Raw genomic sequence first — 11,987 nt, 5'->3', positions numbered from 1 at the left:
TTGGAGGGGGTATCAGTAGGCGTCAAAAATTATCTATAGGTTCCCGCACACATTTCGAGATGAAGAGAAGGCGATGAACGTCATTATCCGAGTCAAAGAGGATCATTCGATACCAAAAAAGAAGTAAAGAAAAGCACGAAACAAGCAAAGAAGCAACAGGACACGCAAAAAGACAAAACGGAGAAGTGGTGAAAAGTCTCAAAAGTAAGAGACACAAAGTGTGTCTCACATAAAGAACTGAAATTTAGACCATTTTGAATCCAAAAAATCTTAAAAGAAAAAGGTTATAGGTATATTTGTTAGCTTTCCAACGCATCTTGAATCACCTCATTCTGAAGTCGTACGAAGGAATTAAAGCCAAAATACTAAAGATAGTACAAGCTGTCTCAGAATTCTGAGACAGTATTTGTGTCTCGGAGAAGAACTAAAATTTCGACCATGATGCAATCCGAATATAAAAAATCTCAAAAGACAAAAGTTGTAGGTCTCTTCGTCAGATTTCTAATGCATCTTGAATTATCTCATTCCAAGGTTGGTCTAAGGAATTAAAATTAAAATACCAAAGGCAGTACACACACATGTGAAACACACATCGTGTTTCACCCCTGATGAGGCTATTTCGCTAGTCAAGACTCCCGACGATGTGTATTTCGATAGAATTCTAGGATTCATTTATTCCATAGCCTCTCCAACTGACTTGAGGATATCCTTGAATGTGGAAAGGTGGTTATCAACTAAAAATAAAATCAAATCGTGAATTCTTATCTGAAAACGGGGCACCCGAAGCCTATGAATACAACCGTAGGGTCCTTATGCACAGGGGCTAGAATTTTTAGAGTTGTAGGTGAAGCCCTAACGTTTTTAACAACAAAGGAGCACGAATTTCAGAGAGGAGGAAGAGAGATCTTGGATTCTTCAGCATAAAGAGGAGGAGTTCGACAGATCTGTAGCCTTTTAGCACCCCCTGCATCAGTTCCTTAAGACCAAACTTCGTTTTGATCTTAAGAAGAGTGTTTATCTCAATTCTTGAGATATCCACTTAAGTTTTTGTCTCTTTCAAGAAACAAGATCAACCGGATCTGATATTCGGTGGTCCACGGATCAAAGAGTCCCCGATACAGGCAAAGATCTCACGCAAGCAGTAATCGATAAACAATGCTGCATGTGTTTCTAGGAAATTATTGATCTATTTCTTCTGTGTAAAGAAGTCTTATAAAAAGACTCATATTTTTGAATTTGTAAAAGTCAATAAATGATTGTAATGGATTCCACTAAGAAATTATTTTCCGACGCAAACACCACCACAATGGACGAAGTTTTTATGCACATCGTATTATGCTTGTCCGATAAGATTCTAGCTAAATTATTTGGAGAAGTTTTGTCCCTTATAGTATTAGACACTAGTGCATATGTATGTTGATAATATATGTGTGTGTTCTATTGCTAAATTTCATACTCTAAAATTAAATATATTTATTTTTAGGCTGGACTTCCTAGAGGAAGCAGTAGAGGCGTGCAGAGGAGGGATATCGACGATGACGAGGACTCGTGATTTTCTGTGGTAACTTAGTGATTTGTATATCTATTACTCTAATCCGTTCCTTTAAAATATTACCCCTTTATGGATAAGTGTTGAACTTTTTAACTTGGAAGGATATTTATCTATGTGCATGTCATCAACATTCCATCTGTATACACACACACACACACACACACACACACACACACATGTATATATACACACACATATATGTATATGTATATACACATATATGTATATACATATGTGTATATATGTATATACATATGTGTATGTATGTATATACATGTGTGTATGTATGTATATACATGTGTATATGTATGTATGTACACATATGTGTGTGTGTGTGTGTGTGTGTGTACATACATACATATTTATACATACGTATATACATATATACATATATGTGTGTGTATGAGAAAAATGAGTATGCTTGGTACCAAGCAAACTCATTTTACTTAGTGTTGGATGTATTATACCCAATATATAGTTTTGATGATAAAAATTTGTATACCATGTGTATTATATATGCACTAACATATCACTACAGATATCAACATCAAATATGCTCAAGAAATGTGAACAAAGTACAGGATGAGTTCAAGGCAACATGAAGCAAATAAGAAGATATGCGTAAATGTCAAAATATAATTTTTACATTTTCTTTGCTTAGATCTTATGTACAAGCCTTGATCACTCACAACACATACACACACATAGTATTAGAACACACTAACACATGCTTAATATGTGGTTAACTATAAAAATCCCCTATGTTAACTATTAGAGTTTATAGATAAAGAATGAGTCTCAAAATACTTTATATATCTCACATGCTTAATATGTGGTTAACTATAAAAATCCCCTATGTTAACTATTAGAGTTTTTAGATAAAGAATGAGTCTCAAAATACTTTATATATCTCATATTTACCTCTTAGTAGTCGACCAATAACAATAATAGTCGACTACCAAGCATTTGTCAAACTATCAGATTCTGTCGTTGTACAATATAGTCGACTAATACAAATAATAGTCAACTAATTAAGCCTTGGACAGAATTCCAGATTCTGTGATTTTGCAATGTAATCAAGTAATACACATTGCAGTCGACTATTAAAGACTCGACAGAATTCCAGAATCTGTGAAATTACAGTGTAGTCGACCATTGACATAAGTAGTCGACTACTAATCAGTTATATGACTTCACAGAGTACACAGAGTCTGTTTAGACTCAGTGTAGTCGACTACTAAGTCTTGTATTCGACTACATATACAGTTTTTTAGTTTTTCAAAATTTTAATTAGTGATTGTTTTTAGCCATTTTTGGACGTTAATTAAGTTTAAATTAGTGTCTTTTTAGAGGTTATAAATAGGTATTAAAGTTTAGAATTTGCCACTAATGTTCATACCCATAAGATTCAATTTTTGTTCAAATTTACTCTCTTGTTTTCAGAATTTCAGTCTAAGCTTCCATAAAAGAGAGTTTCTGAAATAGCCATTAATCTTCATCATACATACAAATTGTTTAGACAATATTCAGAGATTAAAAGAGTTTCTAAGCTACTGTTGTACTTCACTACACATTCAAGGCTTATAGGAATCTGTGTTCTTTCTTCAAAGAAGCTTTCTCTCGGGTGTGAGAGAAGATCTCTTGGTTAAGAGATTGTTTGCAATTTGTAGGGACTTGCAAATTGGTCAGGTTTGGTTTTAATTTTATAATTGGTTCAAAATCATAGTGGAAATCTCAAGCAAGATTTGTTTGGGGACTGGATATACACTCAGAGTGGTGGAACCAATATAAATCTCTTGTGTTTATGATTATTCAAATTTCTGTGCTTGTTGTCATTTATTCTTGTAATTTATAACTCATCTTGCAATTTTTTAAAGAAACACTATTCACTCCCTTCTAATGTTTAGTGTGTGCTTCCGCAGATTCTACACTTGGTATCAGAGAAAGGTGAAAGATGACAACAACAAGTACATCAGAATTCAAAGAGGGACATTCCACACAGTGACCACCACTGTTTGATGGAACAAATTATAATTACTAGAAATGTCAGATGAAGATATACCTTCAATCACTTGGCTACAACCTCTGGAACATTGTAGAGACTGAATTTGCAAAGCCAACCACTCCATACACCGAATGGATAGTTGTTTAAAGAACAAATGTGAATCTGGACTCAATGGCAATGAATGCACTGTTTTGTGCCTTTGACAAGAACAAATTCAATCGAGTGTCTATCTCTACATCAGCACATCAAATTTAGCATACTCTTGAGGTTACACATGATGGAACTAACAAAGTTAAAGAATTAAAAATTTCTGTTCTTGTTCACAGGTTTGAACTATTAAAGATGAAAGACAATGAGACCATCACGGAGATGTTCACAAGATTTATAGATATTACAAACTCCTTAATTGCACTTGGCAAAGTTTACACTCAAGTTGAAATAGTGAGGAAAATACTATTGTAATCGATAAACGACTTGTATCCAGAATTGGGGTACATAAATCCGGGATTAAAAGGGAAATTGTGAAATTTAGCCGAAATTCTATAAAAATAGGATTTTTCGGTTAAAATCCAATTAAACCTACAAAACACCCTGAACCAAATATCCCGAGCTAAGTTCTCAACAAAGACAAATTGAATCTTCAAACATCGTTGCAGGCCAAGCTACAAATTTTGGGTTACGTTCAAAGCCTAGAGTGATATATTGGTTATTACCCAGAAGGTTCTAAAAAAAAATCAAGCTTCGGGTGTCTCGGCTCACAATTAAGTACATCAAGCCAAGCGCCTTATACACGAAACCAAAAGTCCCCAAAAGCAATAAAACAAGCTTGATTCTCACACAAAGTTAAACGATAGCCTCGATTCACACCTAACAACAAGCCAAAGGCGTGAATTATCACCCAAAATTCTCAAAACCAACTCAAAAGTTTTGGTTGCTACAAACTTAAGGTTTGATTCTCCTCTAAAACCAAAAGATGGACATCAAGTTTGAGAAACAATCTTAAGATCCCAAAATCAAAATAAGCTTCGGCGTTCATCAATATCAAACCAAGGGATTGAAACTAAGTCTTGGTTCTTATACCAAATTGAAGGCATCAAACTCAAGAAGTTAAATTTAAATTTGACTAAAATCGAAGATGGGGGAGCGCGGGTTACCTGAGATTGAAGGAAAAGACTTAGGGTATCGGGGAAAATTATGAAGGTAGCACAAAAATCTCCAAACACCAAAAAAGAACCTCGAGTACCTGTCAAGAAGAAGAGGAGATGATTTAAATCGCCTATATAGGGAAAATGAAGAACAACCCCTCAAAATCAAGTTAAGGGTTTCGAACCTCCATCAAACCAACAATCAAAGGATCGATTTTGTTTAGAAATTCAATGGAAATTGAAGCTCGAGACACGATGCTTACCTGGAATGAAAGGGGGAAATGATCTCAGTGAAGAGAAATCTCAAGAGAGAAGCTTGAATTGAAGATCTCCAGTCCCGAAACCATATGTTCACACCTTCACCCTTGCTGGCCGAAATTGAAGGAAGAGGGGAGAAGAACTTGAGTAAATCCCTCTTATGAAGGTTTGAGAAGAGTTTGAATAGGAGAAGAAGGGAAAAAGATAGAAAATTTGGGTTTTAAAACGACCCCACCCGACTCCTGGACCGACCCCTACGCGAGACACGTGTAGGCATCTCGCATGTGTGCGAGATGCCAACATGTGTCTAGGGCACAGGGTGGGTCCCGCGGTTAGTTTCATGTGCATTTTCGCTTGTTTTCGATGTATTCAGGGCACGTATTCACACTCCAATGGGTATACGAGTATAAACTGCATCTCCTTGAACCTTTGACGGGTATATGATGTTAAACTAATTCCCAAAACTTTGATTAGTATACGAGTGTAAACTGATTCTCCGCACTCCAATGCCTTAAGAGCTTAAACTGTGTAGACTCCAATTAACGCATGAGTATAAATTGTGTTCGTACGTCACAACAAATATTAACGCTGGTCAACATGTCACAACGGAGGTCAACGCTGGTTAACATGTCACCAAATTTTCCAAAATAAGTTTCAGGATGAAATTCCAAGTCAAAATTACCTCCGGGAGTTTAATCGCCATTCATATACAAGCTCCCGTCAAAGATAAATAGTTCAACGTCGATTCAAAGATGCAAGCTAATTCAGGTATCAACGCACCAGTTTTAGTTTAAAATTTCGCCAATGCTCAGATGATAAACACAGCACCGAAAGAATTTCAGACTATTCGACAAAATACTGAATAGACTGAAGGCTAAAGAAGTCAAGAATTAAAGGCTGGATTTATCTTATCCAAAGTATTCCAGACTCCTGCTAAAAAACTGAGGAGGCTAAAAACTTTGGACGGGGTATCTGTAAGCATTAAAAATTACTTGTAGGCTCACGCACACAGCTCGAGACGAAGAGAAGACGAAGAACGTCGTTATCTAAGTCAAAGAATATCATCCGATACGAAAAGAAAGCAAAGGAACACGCAAATCGATGAAACGATGAAAGCACGCAAATCAACAAAATAATAAAATTAGACAGCTAGAAGGTGTCACAACTTGTGAAACACAATAATGTGTCTTACTTGCGAGACACAATATTGTGTCTCGCATGTTGTGTTTCACATGAGAGACACAATAATGTGTCTCGCAAGTGAGACACCAAAAGGTGTCTCGCATAGGGAGGGTGCCTCGACGTGTTTTTTGATGGATTTCTCGGGATTCGTGCATTCCCGTGGCTTTCTAACTGCCTTGGGAGTATCCTTAAATACGGGAAAGTCGTTATTAACTGAAGATACATTCAAATCACGTGATCTTATCCACAAACACGGCGTTTGAAGCCTACAAATACTTCCCTTCATGCATTTGTGAAGGGTACTGACTAATACTGATGAGATCTGAGCTTTTACACGAGATGCTGACATTTTGAGGGCAGAACCCACGAATTTTAGAGAAAGAGAGGCAAGATCTTAGTAAATTCCTGCGCATAAAGAGAGGATTTCGAAAGATCTACATCCTTTCACCCTTCCCTTGAGATCAGACCTTGTTTTGCTCTTGAGAAGAGTAGTAATCTCACTTTGTTGAGGTTATTCACTTCTGTTTTAAGTTTCCTCAATTGAAACAAAGAACGTTGAGCCTTCTTTCAGATCAACCCGGATCTGTTATTCGGTGGTCCACAGATCAAAGCGTCCCCGACACAGGCAAAGATCTCACGCAAGCAGCGACCGATAAACGATCTCTGCGTGTGTTTCTAGAAAGTCTTGTGTGTATTTTTTTTGTGTAGAGAAGTCTTATAAAAGGTCTAAATCTCATGAATCTATTGTAATCGATAAACGACTTGTAATGGATTCCACTAAGAAATTGATATCCGACGCAAACACCCCCAGACATGCAAGTGACTGAGGCTGGGTTTCTTCTCGTCCATAACCTAAAAGATGTTTTGGGCCTAGATGAGACTCTATTGAGAATATAGAAAGCTATCTTGAGAGCCTCCCCCTAAAGGTAGACTAATAAGTTAGTTCTACTCATTATGCTTCTCATCATATCTTTAAGTGTGTGATTATGCCTTTCAGCCACACCATTCTATTTAGGATTACGTAGCATGGAATATTGTGCAGCTATCCCATAATCCTTCAACTATCTAGCAAATAGACCTTTACGTTGTCAGTACTATCATGTTCGCCAAAATACTCGCGGCATTGATCATTTCTAACAATCTTGCTCACTTTTACCCATTATTATTTCTCAACTTCAATCTTAAAGATGTTAAACTTTTCAAGAGCTTCAAACTTCTCCTTAATTAAGAACAAATGTCATATCGAGAAAAGTCATAAAAAAGTAATAAAACATTTACAATTACACAATATAAGTGAATATGGTCCACCAGTGTCAGTGTGGATAATTTCCAAAATATCAAAACTACGAGCTAACCTCTTTTTCTTTATCTTGGTCAATTTGCCTCTACATTAGTCAACATATGTTTCTAGCTCACCAAAATCAAGAGCAGGAAGGATGTGGCACATCTAATTCAACATATGATCCATTCTACGTACTCTTTTCCTAGAAATGTGGCCAAGCCTTATATGCCACAACATATAAGATTTTTCCTTTATTAGAGGTCTTTTCGCAAAAAAATTTTTAATAGAATATGAGTGTGACGCCCCAGGGTTCACACAGGGCTGCAGTCCCAGGTAAAACCCGGATTGTCAAACCTGCCAAGCACCAACCACCATGCTATGACAAGTTTCACCATCACAATCACTATCTCTCTAGTGGAACAATAAATAGGTGAAGGTACAGACAGGTAAAAATAGAAATAGGACAACACTGAATATACACAGAAGAAGCATAAGAAAAATCAATAATGAGCCCAACTGGAATAAAATAGACATATCTCTGAGTTTGAACTGAATCTCAAATACAATGAGTCACATAAACAAAGTCTCATAATAGCTCTCAACTCTATGAAACAGAATATCAATCTAGATTCTGAGATTTATCAACTACACGTGGAGTTCTGCAATAACTACAAAATATGATAAGTAACTAAATGGACAACTAAAAAGTCTCATCAACCTACGACTCTCCGTGCGCCAGACTCGCTGCCTGAAAGGGGGGAAAACAACGAGCGTCAAAGCGCTAGCGAGATCATCACTACCTCTCCCCAGGGGAAGGGGTAGGAGTATATAAGAAAATAGAGTCAGTACATACATATATCAAATCATTCATATAACTCTCTATGAATGAAAAACAAATAATCAATGATAAATACTCCAATCTCCAACATAAAGAATAATCATCTCATCTCGAATTACGTCCGAGTGACCTGCTCTAATATAAGAGGATACCAACTAAGCTAAAACAAATATATCTGTCGTTCATAACGGGTGTAACAAATTCTCAAAGGAAAATACTCTACTCGCGGGCAAACTATCTGGGAAGTAAAACTTACAACTGATCAAATATATATGTGTGCATCATATTGTACTATAGCGATACTTTTGTAATGCTCGTTACTCAATCGCTCTGCGGCAATAGGATTTATTATTTTCCTATTCCGGATACATATAATAACGATACTGTTGTAATACTCTTACTCAATCGTTCTGCGGCAAATAAGTTTTATCTCCCTATTTCCGGATACATGAAATAACGATAATTTTGTAATACTCTTACTCAATCGTTCTGCGGCAAATAGGTTTCATCTCCCTATTTCCGGATACATGAAATAACGATACTTTTGTAATACTATTACTCAATCGTTCTGCGGCAAATAGGTTTTATCTTCCTATTTTCGGATACATGAAATAACGATACTTTTGTAATACTATTACTCAATCGTTCTGCGGCAAATAAATTTTATCTTCCTATTTCCGGATACATGAAATAACGATACTTTTGTAATACTATTACTCAATCGTTCTGCGGCAAATAGGTTTTATCTTCCTATTTCCGGATACATGAAATTACGATACTTTTTCATATGTATTCATCAGCTCAACGTGCGACAAAAAGTATGTTAACACAACATAATCTAAGTGTACGTGCACATATCTCGGTGTGCGTGTCCATATCTGGTGTTCATCATCATCCTAGATATTAAAAAACTCTTAAGCATTGTATATAACAGTACAAGATTGAGAAACTCTCTCAAAAATAACAAACAAGAGCGAAACTCAAGAAACCTTTACGTAATATATCAATTTATTTCAAATCAGCACATCTGCAGTTTTCTGCAGGACATATCATTAGTAAATTGAGAATATCTTTCTCTGGACAAACTCTTTTTAAGAATAGTTTTTCGTTTTGAAAACTAGATTCACATAGCTATCATTTGACACTGATTTGGTTCAGTTTGGAGTTCATATGATATTTCAAATTTCCAGTCAAACATTTTATTTGTGCAGCAGATTTTTTGCAGAACATATCATCAGTAAATTGAGCATATCTTTCTCTAGAAAAATTATCTTTAGGTATGGTTTTCTGTTTTGAAAACTAGATTTACATATCTTTCAATTGGCATTAATTTGGTTCACTTTGGATTTCATTTGTTATTTCAAATTTCTAGTTCAATAATATATATGTGCAGCAGATTTTCAGCAGAACATAACAAACATGATTATATGCACAAGAAATCATATGTAAACCTTCAATCATGCACAAAACTTTAAAACTAAGAATAAGACATCTAAATTCAGATAAACAATATCTTAAATTATTTTCAGATCTTAAAACACTTCAGTAAATTCGTGCTTAATCTCTTTAACATGAAAAGACCTAGTCTTTATACATATATACAAAAGATCCAATTTTTATACACAAATTTAATTAATTTGGCTCTACAAAACTCATTAAAAACTCTTCAAAAATATTTTAAAAACTGGGAGGGGGATTAGTAGAGATCATACTCGCCTGGGGTTGAAGGAAAAACTTGTTAGAAGCAACGTCGAAGAAGATCTCCACTCCAAAAGCCAAAAATCAATAAAAACCCAACTTGAAAGCCTCCAATCTTTTCCAAGAATTCAAAATAGGGTTTATGGGGGTTTGGTGGCTGTTAGGGTTCTTAGATATGATAAAAGAAAGAAATTTTCGTGAAAAATACAGGTATTTATAGAGGTAAACCCGAAACAAACCAGTTAGACCCGAACCAGGAAACCTAGTCTGACTAGGAAAATACTCCTTCGGTATGTTGGTTATAACTTTCTCATCCGAACTCGGAATGAGGTGATCTAAGACTTGTTGGAAAGCTGCTGAAGAGACCTACAACTTTGGTCTTTTACACTTTTCCAAATTCTAACTGCATCAGTGTGAAAAACATAAAAACTCATAACTGGTCATTATTCCCAGATTTTCACTCTTTTGGCCTTTGTGCATGTTTTGTGCATTTGCACTCATATTTTCACAAATATACATTGAATTGATCTCAAATCAATTCTTATCATATCCAAACATCAAAATATATTATTTTTCACCATATAACATATTTATCATAAAATATTCAAATTTACGGGGTTTTACAATGAGGTGGCATAAATTTCATTTAGAGGAAGACAGAATCTATATAAATTACAAGAGAATGTGCATTGGCTACTAATTTTTGAATCATAAAATATTTGGATTGAACCATTATTAATACTAAAACTATAGCCAAGTTATCTAATAAGATAACTGAAATAAGATTCTGTCTAAATGACCGTATATAGAGAGTTTCTTTTAATAAAAGCTTTAAACCAGAATTTAAGTTTAAGCAAATGACTCAAATGAACTCGACATCCACTTCTCCATTATTCCCAACAATGAGCTTTAACTCATTCTGATTTAGTTTCCTCTTGCTTATGAATCCCTACGAAGTGAAAGCAACATGATTAGTTGCACTACTATATATCAAGCCACTGGAAACTAGACGGAGCTTCAATTAAATTGGATTCACATAAAACAAAAGCTAAGCAGTTACCTTTGTCTTTATGCTCACATTTTTCTGACCGAGCTTTAAATTTGCGGCTTGTTTCTTATGACCTTTCTTTTTACATAAATACGTGATTTATTTCTTAATGACAGCATTGGGACCACGCAATCATTTTACTGTCTGAGAGCTTGAGATAGGAAGTTCAGATGTGCTCCATCCGAAGAAACATCTCATGCTCCACTAGAGCGCCTCGAACCAAATAGCTTCGAAGGCTCAAGTGGAGACCAACATTGGGAACTCCCCTCAAGAACTCGTCATCCTGAAGAAGGTAGAATTGTTCGACTGCCCTCGACTGGCCCACCCGAGAGCCGAGGACAGTCCCCCTGGCATCAAGATGGTGAGCAACCTTAAAGCGGTACATGGGGTCAGGCTCCCGCACATATCGTCAGCCAACCCCTGGAGTCCCAATGAAGTACGTGCTCATCTTCTTCCATTCCTCTTCTCCTATCTCATCAACACGATGGGAGAAGGGATATCCTAGCCCTACGAAAGGCTCCATCTATTCCTCAGCTAGCTCCTTTCTGTGGCGGGACGACTCGCCATGACGACTGGACGGCCCTGCTTCGCCGGCATGAGCTCTCATCTAGGCTCCCTCTCCTTGAGGAGCCTCAACTGGTTCCCCCGAAGCCGACTCATCCAGATGGATGACCTCGGCCTCAGGCATCTTGACCGCCACCTGTACCTCATGTTCCTCATCTTCCCCTCGGGGCCGCCTCCTCTGTCTATGGATAAGGGTGGGGGTTTCCTCCTCCTTGGCAGCCTCAGCCTTTGTTGGAGGAATGTCCTGACGAAGACGTTTCGCATGTCTGGCAGGCTCCTCCTCCTGAGGAGCAGTCAAAGAAACAGTAGTCGTCAGCGCCATCTAAGTTGTCCCTATGATAAGGGCTGAAGCTCTCTCGTGGTCCTGGGCGGTAGCAGGCATGACCGACACGTCGGCATCTCGGAAGATCGGCTT

The sequence above is a fragment of the Asparagus officinalis genome, chromosome 3 (assembly GCF_001876935.1).
Source record: "Asparagus officinalis chromosome 3, Aspof.V1, whole genome shotgun sequence".
Lineage (NCBI taxonomy): Eukaryota > Viridiplantae > Streptophyta > Magnoliopsida > Asparagales > Asparagaceae > Asparagus > Asparagus officinalis.
The sequence above is the reverse complement of the archived record's forward strand: the minus strand, read 5'-3'. Positions refer to the sequence as shown.